This window comes from Poecilia reticulata, linkage group LG9, assembly GCF_000633615.1.
Source record: "Poecilia reticulata strain Guanapo linkage group LG9, Guppy_female_1.0+MT, whole genome shotgun sequence".
Taxonomy (NCBI): Eukaryota; Metazoa; Chordata; class Actinopteri; order Cyprinodontiformes; family Poeciliidae; genus Poecilia; species Poecilia reticulata.
Genome location: NC_024339.1, coordinates 11,064,897 through 11,079,129, shown reverse-complemented (window position 1 = coordinate 11,079,129; position 14,233 = coordinate 11,064,897). Strand labels below are relative to the sequence as shown.

General features: G+C 37.8%; 1 protein-coding gene across 5 annotated transcripts in view; it reads right to left on the bottom strand.

Moving 5' to 3' along the window:
* The window catches only part of taok3a (TAO kinase 3a), a 58,679-nt gene that overhangs the window by 38,803 nt on the left and 5,643 nt on the right, over positions 1-14,233 (bottom strand). For all 5 annotated transcript variants that reach the window (XM_017306810.1, XM_008417865.2, XM_008417867.2 and 2 more), the window contains one exon: positions 856-980. The gene's annotated coding sequence lies outside the window, so the exon portion shown is untranslated. The remainder of the gene's footprint in view (positions 1-855; positions 981-14,233) is intronic.

Sequence of the window (14,233 nt, the reverse complement as noted above, 5' to 3'; positions counted from 1 at the left end):
AACATTTTCAGAAGATAATTATTCAACTCTACCATCTGACTTTGAACTAGCAGGTCATCTGCTAAGAAAAACACAATACACCTGAAAACAAACTTTTATGCCTGCAGAGTCAAGTTATTCGTCCAACTATAGTCTATCTCTCTAATCTTTATTTACCAACAAGCATGTGATTCAGCAGAGCAGGAAGGGTTGCCAACAGCCCTGCACACACACGCAAACACATGCGCACTTGACTTTTGGTCCAATTACAACGATCGCTGAAGGTTCTCTGTGCAGCAAAGACAGATTTATGTTATTGCTCAAATCAAAAAGATCTCGAAAACAACAGATCAACCTCAGGCTTTCATCACTTGCTACAATATGGAGTTGATTTAGCAAAACTACACCTAAAGAAAAACAAAGTACCGAATTCTGGCTTTAAAAAAATCACCAAAAGTCTTTTAAGATCACATAACTATTATACTCAATAAACTAAATAAGCTACATTTATCTGACAAATAGAAATGAGTGATGTGGTTTTGCAAAATAGAAATTTGGGAAACAATTAAGAACATGTGCTGCAAAAGCCAGAAGAAAAGATTAACCCTGTTGTGTATTTGCACATTAGAGAGCCAGTTGAGCGTTGAGCTTTCAACACAAGGGAAACCAGGACCCAGTATAAGGGTGGCTCATAGCTGTCCTGTTTGTTTATGTAACTGTGCAAAGAAGAGCATTTCTATGTGAGCATGCACCAGTGCAAAACCCTTGGTTGGTAAAATGTTTGCTTACAGTGGTGAAAAGTAAGAGACAGGATGAGTATAACAAAGAAAATGAAAGCAAAAGCAACAGAGAATGAGGTGTGTGACGACGACTTACCGGTAAGAAACGTGTGACAGGATGTGTTGGCCTATCCTCAGTCTCCCTCTCCTTTCCACTCTCCTCAGAATAAACCCAGAACTGCAGTTTTGTCAGCTTCCCTCATGACTGGAATAACACTGTTCCTGAGGTTTAATGGGGAAGAAAGAAAGGAGCTAGTTAGATATGGCTCTTTATTATGTACAGGAAAGAAAATGTTGAATGTGGACTTTAAATATTTGTCAAACCAACATTAACCAGGAAAACAAATTGGCACAAGATCCAAGACTTTAACTTACAACAGTGTTGTTTAAGTCTTTAACTTAAACAACACTGTGTTAAGTTTTTATTGGAGGAGTCACTTTTTGGCTGAGTGAAGTAAATGACAAATAACTAAAATTACTTGTGACTTATTTTTTAGACTAATTAAAAAAAACAAAACAAAAAAAACATAGTTGATAGGGGAAAAAAGGGTTTTTAGTGGCAGCCTTGCTCTATAGTTCATCCAGTGAGACTGCCAAGAGATTCTATGAGCTCATGGAAATGTTTGGCAAATACGCCACACACCAAAATGATGTTTGCTTTCTATCCACTCTTATCAGAGCTGCATTTAGCTTTTTGTGTAAAACGTTCCTTATGTTGAATGGCTAATAAAACAAGAGATAAGAGTGATAAAAGTGATACTCGCCTTGTGCAAACACATGTAGAGCTTTCATATAACTACAGGATGAGCACACTGTGAAATGACTCAACTGGCATTAAAAATCTCCCTTCGTATTTGTCAGTGGTTATTATCCCCTCAGTATCTGCCAGTTACTCTATCAGCTTTTAGAAAATAATAGACTTCAGGTGTTATATTTTATCTGGGGGGTTTTTTCTACTTGTTTATGCTGCGGATCATAAAGATCAGAGCTTCCACCTAAAATCATTTTACACAGCGGAGGGATGGAGGGGATTTGACCTCTGTGTGCTGCTGAACAAGTTCTTCATGAACCTCCTATTAATGTTCAATGACAGATCACAACAATCTGGACCAACACAACCTTTCGGTTGTTCACCCATCAGCAAGCACAAACAGTATTTCTCCTTCACCCACACAGACGCACGCAATGTATTCACAAAGACGCATCAAATCTGAGCGAGTTGCCCTGACAGAAGAGCGCTGTCAGCTACTGCGCCGTTTTTGTCCTGACAAGCAGGTGGTGAAGCATTCAGTGTTACCAGCGAACACGAGCTGACCTTTCCGCAACACAGACTGGCCTAAAAACAGAAACAAACTCCCTACAAGTAGCCCTACAGTCTTGAAGCTTATTTATTATTCAGCTCTGTAATGACCCTGTGACTTTTCCTTAAACTCTGAATAAATTAGTTGTTTTTTCCACTCCTTTTCACTTAAATTGTCACCCTTTTCTTTAGAGCACTTAGTTAAACCTCCAACCTCTTGCCCGCTCGTTGATTCTGATGGAGCCGTGTGGCAGACTGTATGCTCAAAGGAACTGTATTCAATAATAAAACAGGGCGATAGGATGGAGTGTTGAGAGAGCAGGGATAAAAATGTATTGTGCCCCTTCTGAGAGTCTCTGAATGATTTATAACACAAACTGACGCTTGCATGAGCCTCTGGGAAAGTTGAGGCTGCACTTCTACTCCCCCTCACACGCTCCTCCCCACTTGGCATTTATGACCAGTCAGTTATGGAAATATGCATACATGGACTATCCATTGAGAAATGTTTTAATTCATCTTCAAAAAGTTATAGGTTTCTTACTTTAAAGCTCCAAAATTAATGATGATAATCACTTTGAACTAAAGATGATTAATTATAATTTGATTGCAGTCCAGACTACTTAAAAACAGCCAAGCAAAATGTACTGACAAGAAAAAGGGAACATTATCAAGGAATTTGTAAGCAGCTCAATTTTAATCTGGATGACTATTAGTTTTTTAGATTTTAAATAATAATTAGGAATCTTAAAATAAAAGTTGTTGTCTAATACGTTACATTTTGGGGGCATTTTTCTGTCATGCTCTGACACAAAAAGTTTAAAGTTTTCAGTCTTTCAAATGTGAAATTAGCCAAACAAAGTAATGCCATCTAAAGCTGTCTAGTTGCTTTGTGAGATACTTTCTTTATACAGGAAATATTGACATTTAAGACTTGCAGCACAAGGTCCTGTTGGCTTTCCTCCAGTAACATACATTATTCATTATGTGTCCAATTTGTGGATCACCAAACATTACAGAAGAACACGATACAACATTAGTAGTATAAATGTCTTAACTTTATTCTCAAAAACTTTATTGACTCTCATAAAGTTATCAATGTTAAGCTATTGAGGCCAATTTTTACACCCTCTGAGCAAAGTGAATTACAATCAAATGTGGATTCTGACTATAATTACAAGTGTCAAATTTTGACATGTGACAACAATTACTTAGTAAGTGACATCTTTATCGAATCCTTATCCACACCCTTTATTTTCCATTCCTTTGGGTACATAACACACTGACCACTATGAATCATAATTCATGAATCATGAGCCATAATTTCTGAGTTGCTAACTGGCCATGAAAACCATGTCAACTGCCCTGAATTGCATTTGTGTTCAAGGGCAAAATATCTTATAGCTTTTAGGATGAGGCCAAATGAGCTGATGTTGGATGGAGTGTTGGATGGAAAACAGACTCTAGCCCAGTTTAGAGCTCTTCTGGTTCTTGTTCTCTTATTAACGTTTTTTAAAACATGGCTCCACATGATGCACGCAGTATTCATGGTTGCTTGGAAAGAAACCTTGGGAATCGTTTAATGAGAGTGAAAATGACAAACGTTAAAAAAACAATGGTGCTCCGAATTGTTTTATCTATTTTAATTAGAATTTGAGCAGTGAGGTGCCTGATTTTATTCGGTACTTCAGACTCTGTATCCAAATGTTTAACTCCCATCAGATCCTTTGATGACCGACATGGGACTCTGATGAGTCATACTTGAGGCAGGTGGACTTGCACATCAAAGTTAAATATTGCTTAATATAAAACAAAAGCAGAATAATGTGTTTACAATATGTAAATTCCCCCTGGATGGAAAAAAAGGAGAGAAAATAATATTTTCTGATACAATGAAGTGAAACATTATGTCCTGATTATCCTACCAGGGTGGCATGGTGTGGATTTTTATAGCAGTGACTCATTTACACAGCGTGAGCTCATGCACAGTTTACATCAAACAGGATTTTTACACTCTGGGGTCTAGTCTAATCTCACAGGTTTATGAACTCTGATAAAAAAGTATGCGATTCTTCCATGCATTCAAATATGCAAACAAAACACATACATAAAAGGTTTTCTGTTTAGATTAAGGCCAGATATAAGATAACTGTGGTCATTGGTGGACTGAATGGTGAAAACTATCGTACTAGGTGGCCCATCCAAAAATGCATCTTTAATTCCTAGTGTGGTTTAACTTCAAAGTAAAGACATTAAGTTATTAAATACAAATATTCTCATTTAAGAAGCAAAATGTTGTCCCATTTGTCCCACTATATAGCAATCTGACAAACATATTTGTCCACAACAAAAAATAATACATTAAATTCAGAATTGATGGGGCAGCCTTTAAATAAAGTGAAGTCATTCTGATTGCCGAAATGCTTCGTCCCTCAGACTTTAATTGTTTTCACCTGAAGACATGGCCTATCCTTCAAAACAACAGATAGTAAAGCTTAGATATGATGGATTTCCTATGATGATTTATTATTTAAGTCAAAGTTAGCCTGTCTTCAGTTGCAGCAAAAACTTAAAAGATTGCTGAATGTTTTTTACAAGTTGTTCTCAATTTCTATTATTCTAACAAGGTTAGAAAATGTTCCATACTGTAATGCTACCAATACGAGCAAGCAGGAAAACATGGATGGTGCTGCAGCCTTCTCTGCAGCAGACATGTCCATTAAAGTAGATAAGCTCTCCATACTGCTGAGCCTCATCTTCCTGACTTGTGACTGAGCAGAGACCCATTTTTTTTCCCCTTACAGCCAAGTTGAATATCAATCCTAATCCCCTTATTAACGTAAAAAAAAAGCTATTTGCAATGATACAGACTTGTGAGGTGTTATATAACATAACAGAATAACACTCTCTCTGCACAGAAAAGCCTTTGCACGTGAGAAAGATTTTTATACCACCGTCTTACTCTCATGTGTCCATATAAAGGATCTCAGACTACAGCGCTGGCTATGCAGTATTAAGCTAGCTTTGGACGGTGTGTTTGCGAATATCCAGAAGTTATTAAAGGAAAGACCATTTAAGGGGTCAGGTCTGTCACTATGTGAACGTTTAAGAAAAAAAGCTTGCAAATTTAACTCTTAAGACATTTTTGGTTTGGTGTATATTATTAAGTTGCACAAAAACAACAATACCACAACCAACATTATAGTTACCAGATGAATGCTTATGTCTAGTGAATTATTTCCCAAATCATTCATAATGAGCGTGAACAACAAAAAGTGACTTCAGTACTCATCGGAGACACCCTTACAAGCCTGAAAAGGGGTGGGAAGATGCAGACATATTCACACATTCAGATCACTAGTTACATACTTTGTGCTAAACAAAGCTGACTCTTTATTTGGGATGAAAGTCCCCCCCCACGGAGAAATCCCTTGAATCCAGATGAGTCGTTATGTATGTCCAATGCCTATCCCTCTGGAATAAAGCCTGGAGTTTTCTCTATTAAAGCCATTTATCCTCTTTGGCAACAATCAGGGTTTGTGTCTCTGAGACTTATTTCCCCATCCAACCAGGTCAATAGTATGCGTGGTGTGCTGTTTTGCTTTTACCAAGTCCTGCAGTGTTTTCGTCAAACATGCATAATCAATTTCTATCCTTCTTTTTCCCAGATACCTCCAACCCATAACACAAGCTAGACAAATAAAGCACACGGTGTGGCAGAGCAAGAGACTCTTACATTATTCAGTAGTTCCTCTTAGAATTTTACACATCAGAGAAAGTACGGGATGAAGTGGAGGCTATTCATGGTTACCACTATGACCGTGAATAGCTACCATTGCATCCTATTCACGTTCAATACAATTAAACCAAGAGATAAAAATACTAATTCTTTGAGGTGAGGAAGAGATTTTTTTTTTTTTCGTTTTACAGCAACTGTTAGTATACATTCACTATCGTTTGAGTTTAATGTCAATTACAATGTGGAATAATTAATAGTCAAGTTTCGAAGTGTTTTGGCAACAGACTGCATCCCAACATCCTTCTCAATTATGCAAAATGTATAACATATTTAGAAACATGAACTGCTCTTGAAGATGTTTTTGCTCTGCATTGGCAGCTTTTACTATGTAGTTTTTAATCTTTTAAGTAAAATCTGCCTTCCACTAAGTCAGTATATTTATTTGCATGAAGACAAGAGAGGTTGTAAAAGCTTTTAAACCTACAAGTTAAACAATTTTCCTGCAAAACTGTCCTGATTAGGTTGTATGCTTATATTTACCCAGCATTTCAGAAAACAACGCAGCTCAGAGTAAAGAATAACTTATAATGAAGATTAAAGATTACTAGAAACAGTACACATCATCATAAAAAAACCATCTGGCAAACCTGACAAACAAGCCAAAGCACGTAAGGGCAAGTTAGCTTACTGAACTTTGATCTGGAATCAGATACTTCAAGTTTGATTTTCTGATGTATAAAGTGGCCTAATCTTATTGTCTATCAAATCAGAACAGTACCGAGGACAGTTCGACTGTGCAGGGGATTGCCAAAAAATGTCACCTTCTCTTGGTTTGGTTCACTATCACAACACACTGGCCATTATGAGCAACAGGAAGGCAGTGAGCTATCCACCACATTGCCTTTCATGCAAGGGAGAGACTCAGTAGCAGCAAAAAAGATGGCAGAGAGCAAGAGACTGAAGTACCGCTGTGGTTACACAAACAAGACCAAAGAACTGCTTAGAAAATCACATGCCACTTCCTCCCTGCAGTTCACTTTCTCTATAAAGCTGGCTGAAGTCTTAAACCTTAAATGTTTAAGAAATAGTATTATAAAATACCAGAGCTAGCTGAGAACATTTCAAATTGTAATCTTTATTTCCATCCCAGTCTGTAAATGCTGTAAAACATGAAAATGTGGGAGTTTGAGGTTTATGTAACATCTTCTCTCATGGGTAATCATTTTGGCCATTTTGTTCTGAAACCCGTGTATCACAAGCAGCGTCCCAGTTTATTATTTTAAAATCACGACTCCATCAGTGCCACCTCCTCTAAGCTGACTCACTGAACAAACACCAACATGCACATGTTGGTTATGATGCAAATTGTGTTAGAAAGATCCATCAAGTAATGTGAAGAGACTGGCAGAGAGCGCTCCAACACACTCACGTTAGTCACCGACCACAGAAGACTTGCGACAACCCAAGACCCTAAAGATACTGTAGGACTCATCTTCCTACTGTGATTAAAACAGTTTTGTTTGGTTGACTTCTGACTGCATGTCAAAATGCATTTTAAAAAAATGAATATTTTGATGGCAATAATGAAAACCTACAAGATAGTTACATTGGGTGAACTAATAGACAAGAAACAGAGTAAGAATTTTACAGTTAAATATATTTTTATATTACAAACTGTATAGAGAAATATTTTTCCAGTCACAATGACTTCTTGGTAGAAAAAGGGAGAAAGACTTTTTGACCTAGTTTCAACTCAGATTTCCACTGACCAAGTTTACACACCAAAAAATGTAAACAAATTTGACAATTTGGGTAGTGATGACTTTGAAAACCTCTTCTAGGGCAATCCATATCCTTTGACACAACTGGAAACCCATCTGTGGATGATCTGTAATTTCTGTTTTTCTTATCTAACACCCCAAACAGACTGGATTGTTGGGTGACATCATGGAAACATCAAATAAAATTGGCAAGATATCAGGAAGAGGATTGTGGACCTGAATAAGTCTGCTTTACGTTTCATGTGAAATTTCTGGACACCTGAAAGTGACATGTTCATCTTTTCAGAGAATTTTGTGTTATTCCCGAATTATCATCATCATATGACCTGGTATACTCTCCCAGTGTTTGTACTCAAATCCTGAGAGCTGTCTTTACCTTTGGAATATTTTCCAGCCACAATTATAATTGATACAGTTGAGAATTGATAGTATCATAAGGCAGCCCGGGGTTGTTGCCCAATCAATATGACCTCAGTTCCAGCTGAGCTTGGTCATGTTACACACACTGATAGTGACACCAACACTAATCGAAGGCCCTGTGTTTTGCTTTCATACCAGTTTAGCTCCAGAAGCAGTCAAACTTAACAATGTGACCCCCAAAGGTCAGGACCTCAGATAGCAATACTAATTGATACTTAACCCTGTTTGTCCACAATGGCTTTATTTTTTCCTCCAGGGACATTTAAAAATTATAGTACAGTTTAGTTTTAATATGTTTTAATCTATGTGTACAGCATTTAAAGATCGAGATTATGCATAAATTGAAACTTTTAGACTTATGCAGAGATCAAGAACAGTACCAGACAGCATAGTAACCATCTAATGCATCACCCAGCTGCTTTCCCAAAAGACCATGTAAAAGAACTAAGGTGTTGAACAATGGTAGCAAATCTTCACACTTGGTATATGTTCTGATCAACATACCACACAATAATTATTACACAAGAGGGTATGGTCATTCATTCAGCAGTTTAGATTTCCACAGAAACAGCAGAACCTCTAACCTGTGTGGAAGCACCAACCAGCTGATGTAGTTTCAACTCCAAGCTTGTGTGTGCGTTTGAACATTTGGGCGCCAGAGAGCGGAGTGTAGTTCTCTAAAGCCCAACAGGGTTTTTCAATTCAAAGCAGCATAAAGATTAACAGAAGCCTACTTCATGGCTACATAATGACAGCAGGGAAGAAGGAAAATGATTACAGACTACAACATGCTACTGCTTCTTGCAGAGTTTTATTCACAATAAAATATTTAAAAGACAAAAATTTAATGGAGAAGTTGAGCAACCATTAGCTAGTAGAGACGGGCGCTTCACTGCCATAAATGGCAGAGTTGAGTAACTACTAAGCCTTACATGTGTCCATCTTTCTCTGACATGGTGGATGATCAAGGCTTTTTAACATTCCATGATCTGATGCAACCGATTTAGAAGGAAGGTACAGAATCATAGCTTTTACTCTGACCTTTTTCTTTGCATGCTAACCAAGGTTTGCTGAAGTGAGAAATTTTAGAACCACTCTGCATGAAGCAAGTAGAATGAACATGAGCTTAGCCTTTCAACTCATGAAACAGCTTGCAGATGAGACATCTATGCAGAGAAGTGAGGAAAATGTAGCTCCATTGTCATCACAATATTCAACATTAATGTCCCAATTATAACAATTTTCTGATGTTGTAGACCTGACTGAGATCATTTTATGTGATTACTCGTTGAGTTTGGGAACAAAGCAAAAGTGCAATTGCAAAGTAGAATGTTACAAAATAAAATTTCATACCGTTATATTTTTGATACTGTTAGCAAATTTACCCAATTTAAGCATGAGTGAAGGTGTTTGAATGCACCTTTAGTGTAATTTGACCATAAAAATAAAAAAAACAAAATGGGTCTAATGAAAGTTTCACAAAGTATGCTACAATGAACGAAACCATTTAAATCTAATCTTTGTTTGTGGCTGGTCGCTTCAAAGTAAATGAAGTAATACAGCTGTTGATCATTTATTTACCTGCTTGACTTCAAAAAATACAGCACAATGAGAGAAGCCAAAGCATGCCAAGCTGTATCCTATCTTCACATTTCTTTGTCAACTGAAGACAGAATGATCATACAAATTGAAAGATAAAAGACACAGAGAGGGGAAATGTAAGACAGGAAACCCCCAAAAAAGAAATGCACATCTGGTCCACTGAGTCATTTCCCGTGTGTTTTGTCACTTAGTCTTTTTTTTATATATATATAGACTCACAATATAAATTATGTATACCATCATCATTAGGGTTTACACAGTGTAGCAGAGGGCCCATGGGTTGTTAGCTTCAGGATTTCAGTTTTACGTAGTCAGCCAGCCATTAGCTTGGGAATTAATTTAGTGTTAGAACTTAGCCACCCTCTTCCTCTTTTAGATCTCAAGGATTCATCAAATCCGTTTAATTCTCCAAAGAAAAAAAAAAAAAAACTAAAAGAAATATATATAAAATACCCCCTGTGGTGGACACTTCCTCGTAAAGTTTGAGAGATGCTTTTTCATTTTTCCCTGGAATGAGTCATGTCCAAAATGTATGACTACATTAGATCAGTGAGGTGTCGATTAAGAAGAATTGCTGACTGGTGAGCTGAGCTGAGAATTACTCAAATCAAAATGGGAAACAAAGCTTTCAAGAAATCCTGCCATACATACCAGGTTTGGCTAAAAAGGCAGTCAGTGGTCATGTTGGAGTGACTAATTTAGTCCACAAAATTTGAGTTATACAGCAACAAAAAAAATCAGCAATCAAGTTGTTTTAGATCTTCTAATTGTATTGCTACTAATTAAATTAGTCATGTTATTGATCAATTACTACACAAAGGCTGGAGAATTTGAAACCTACAACTACTACTTGGCAAATGTTATGCTATGCACAGTAACTGGGTCTTTGTTTAAAACTATGAAATCTGAGAGAAACATTTTAGCAACAAATCAAAGCTTAACTAAGTCCAACAAAGTATTGCAATGTCATGTTTTATTCCTGGTCATTATTTTTGCATCACTGCTGCTCTCGTTCCAAATGTTTGCTTAAACGTTGCATTTGGTTTTAGAGATGTGGGTAAAAAAGGTAATTATCTTCGAAATGAAAAAGCCAGCTATCATGAAAATTTAGTCTTTGGGCTTTTAGAGTCAAGTTAACAAGTTTTAAATGCCAATAATGTCTTGAGTATGAATAAGAAGCACTTAGAAATAATATATTGCGATGCTTGACTATACAGGAGCTGCAGCTGCATGCTTCTGGATGTTACCCACACAGAATCTGGGTTGAGAAATGTTATGTAATTTCATTTTTGACACTGACAAAGAGTCAGCCATATACTATACAATTATTAGCTGTTTTATGATTATATTCTGAATAAGCATCTAAAGTTTTAAAATAGCAGCATCACCAACTGAATCGTGTTCCTTTACTCTGCTTAGCATTCGCAGGAGACTCTATGACCTATCTGACGGAGGCCCAGAGTCCTACCAGGAAACAATAGCCAGATATGGGGCAGGAAGGTCATTGTCCATAAACACAAGTGATGGTGTCTGCATGCATTGGTCTCTTTGATACTTTGATGGCTTGATGATTTCAACTTCCTTATAAGCCTTTTGGGATGTTGGCAGTACTGCAATTATCCTAAGGTTTGAGGCCTTCTGGCACATGTGTGTTTCCGTGTGATGAACGCTTTTATGTCTGTTGGTGAGAGAGGACACAAGAAAGAGTGAGGGACACAGTGCAGTGGGGTTGGATGATTTGACTGGCAGAGCTTCCTCCAAGTCACAGTTTAATTGTTGCTTAGTTTAACTTCAGGCTTTTTAGGATGGGAAAGCCATGCAAAACTGTTCTACAATGCACTTCTAAGTGGAGTGGCAAAAGTTCTCACTCTGGATTGCTCTACAGCTCATTTCCCTCAAGCCAATATCCTATTGTATATTCTCTCTTGCCAATAAATAAAACACAAAGGAGAAAATGTACATTCTTTGTTGCAAAATTTTACTCTTCTCTCTCCCCATGAGTAAATTAAACAAACCGTAGTGCTACCAGATCAGGGTAACAACACTCTGTGGTCTGCAAGAAAAAAAAAATCTCAAGGTCTGATATTTTCAGAGCCATTAAAGTGATTACAAATGAAATCAGAGAAAGCAGAGAGATGTGAGATGTCACCAGAGTTTCTCTATTTTATTGATTTTGTGCTTTCAACCTTTGCCCATCATGGAACATGCTGAATTTGGAAATGTTGGCAGTCTTCTGGAAATCTCAAAGGTCAAATAAAGCTTGGCAAACATGGCACGATATTTTCAGTTGTATTCAGTTCCAGCTCTATCTTTACGATTACATCGCAAGGTTCAGGGATTTGCGGAGAAGAAGAAAAAATGAAAGTGAGGAGACACTCACCAAATGCTTAACAAAAACAAACACGCTTCCTTTGCGTTACTTGCTGTTCTCCATCCATCCATTTTCTTACACCCTTATTCCTAGTGGGATGCTGGTGCCTATGTCTAGCTAACGTTTCGGGCGAGAGGTGCGGTACACCCTGGACAGGTCGCCAGTCCATCACAGTACTGATCAGGAGCTTGTTGTGAGGTGTGAATTAAAACGACTTTACGTTCTACAGGGACAAAATGTCAATCTTAATAATGCTATCTTCCCTAATAAATTTAACATAAAATGTTGCATTTAGTTTACAAACTGAAATCCAAATTCTCTTCATTTTAAAATAGTGAAATCCTCGAATACAATGTGTGCTCCCTCACTTTCTGCACTATCTGCATTTGCTTCCAATGTACTGAATGATTATTGAAGTTTTATGTCAAGAAAACTTACAAATGGATTAATATCTGTATAGGAAGGTCAAATCTTGCATGAGGAATTGGCCACAAATCTCTGATACATTTCCAGCAAAGAACAGTTCTCATCTAGTCTAAGGAATCAGAGGTATGCAGATAAGAAACTGATAAACTAAGACAAGACATGTTCCTGACATTCAACTTCTTGCCTTCACGCTGTTGCATTTTGTTTCAAATCTGTGATCTCATGCCAAAGACGGAATCATTTTTTCCCCAATTATTCAAACTTGTATTTATCCTGACACACTGGTGGTTGGTGAGAGCATTACAAAATCTCCCCTAGATTCCGAAGCAAATCTCCACTTGACCCAATGAAGGCTGTCCAGTTACAGCATTATAGAGCCGCACAGAGCTTGGGCTGAGGCCTACATTCTCTTGGGACTGGGGGATGGGGATGGGGGTGGGTTTGGCGAACACTGTGGTAGCCTGACAGACGAGGAGTTTTCAAGCCTTTGCTTCAGAGTTGGCCGATAGCGCCAAAAACAAGCAAACCAAAAAAAAACAAAATAAAAAAATCTTCCTCAAAACCCAGAATCACTTGTAAATGATCAACAGTCATTGGATAATGCTCCCACTGAAAAAAATAACGGCCTCAACAAACCTGAAAATTCAGTTGGCCAATGAAACACTTTTTTTTTTTTTTTTTAACTTTGGAACTTCAAGGTTGCAGAGTAAAACGTACTTTTTTATAGCTATGAGACAAAGAAGCGTTTGTGTTAGTCAAAGGTTGCTCCCAAATTAGAGCAGTGTGGTACAGCACATTACCTCATCCCCACTCACATCAGCAGACGTGTCCATCATAAGCATGCATCCTAAGCCTTGCTGACATGCCCAGCTCTGCTAAGCTAGTGTTGCACACTGGAATTATCCCTGAAGGATGCAACGGAAAGTCAGCAGAACAAACAAATTGTAGGGCTATGACATGACACTTTGAAAGTTTTTTTTAAAAGAGCCCTATTACCACGTATTTCTAAAAATACTCGCGTCTGAGCCTTTTCCTTTTCTCTGCCGAGCTAAAATAAGCCCTAGATCCGGAGGAGTGGTGGAGGGCAAATATAACACAAATCAGCAGTCGCCAATGGTGATGTACGTTTGGCTGATGGGAATAGCTGCTCATAATTCCTCAGCATGTTGAGCTAGCCTAGTCATGAAGGAAAAGATAAAGGCTTAGAGATTTCACAACAGCGCTGGAGAGGAGGCAAATGCAGCCAAACATGATGAGGTTTCAAAAGAGACAACATTGGAGAGGAAAGAGGAAGAGGTGCGGGGGGGGGCAACTCATGGCCACAGCTGCAACTTGGCCCAGAGGATTCGAGACATTCTTGTAATAAAGGGCTGTAATGAAGTCACTCATCCCAACTTTCCACACCCACTGTAACCAACTTTCAAAAATGCCTCTTTTATAACAAATTCTGAAGAAAGAAAAAAAACAATGGAGAACAGAATATGTAATGCTCGAGAGGTGTGTTTACCAGGGCAATTTCTCTTATTTTATATTGTATAAAATGCCAATAAATTGTGTGTTTAAGCCAGTTTAAATTAGATGTGCCAGAGGAGCGCTTGTAAAATGTAAAAAACAAAAAAACAGGGTCACTACAGGTGATCATGTGCCCCCAAATGGGCTTTCATGAAATATATTTCATGAATTCCTTTTCATGTGCACAACATTTTCATTAGAATAAACTTCAAAGGATGACAACTTGATCTTCCAGCTGACCAAAGATCTAAAGCAACTGCTCAGACTAAGACAGTTTGTCATCATTACAAGGTGTTGAGTGAACAGCAGAGGTGGAACGGTCAC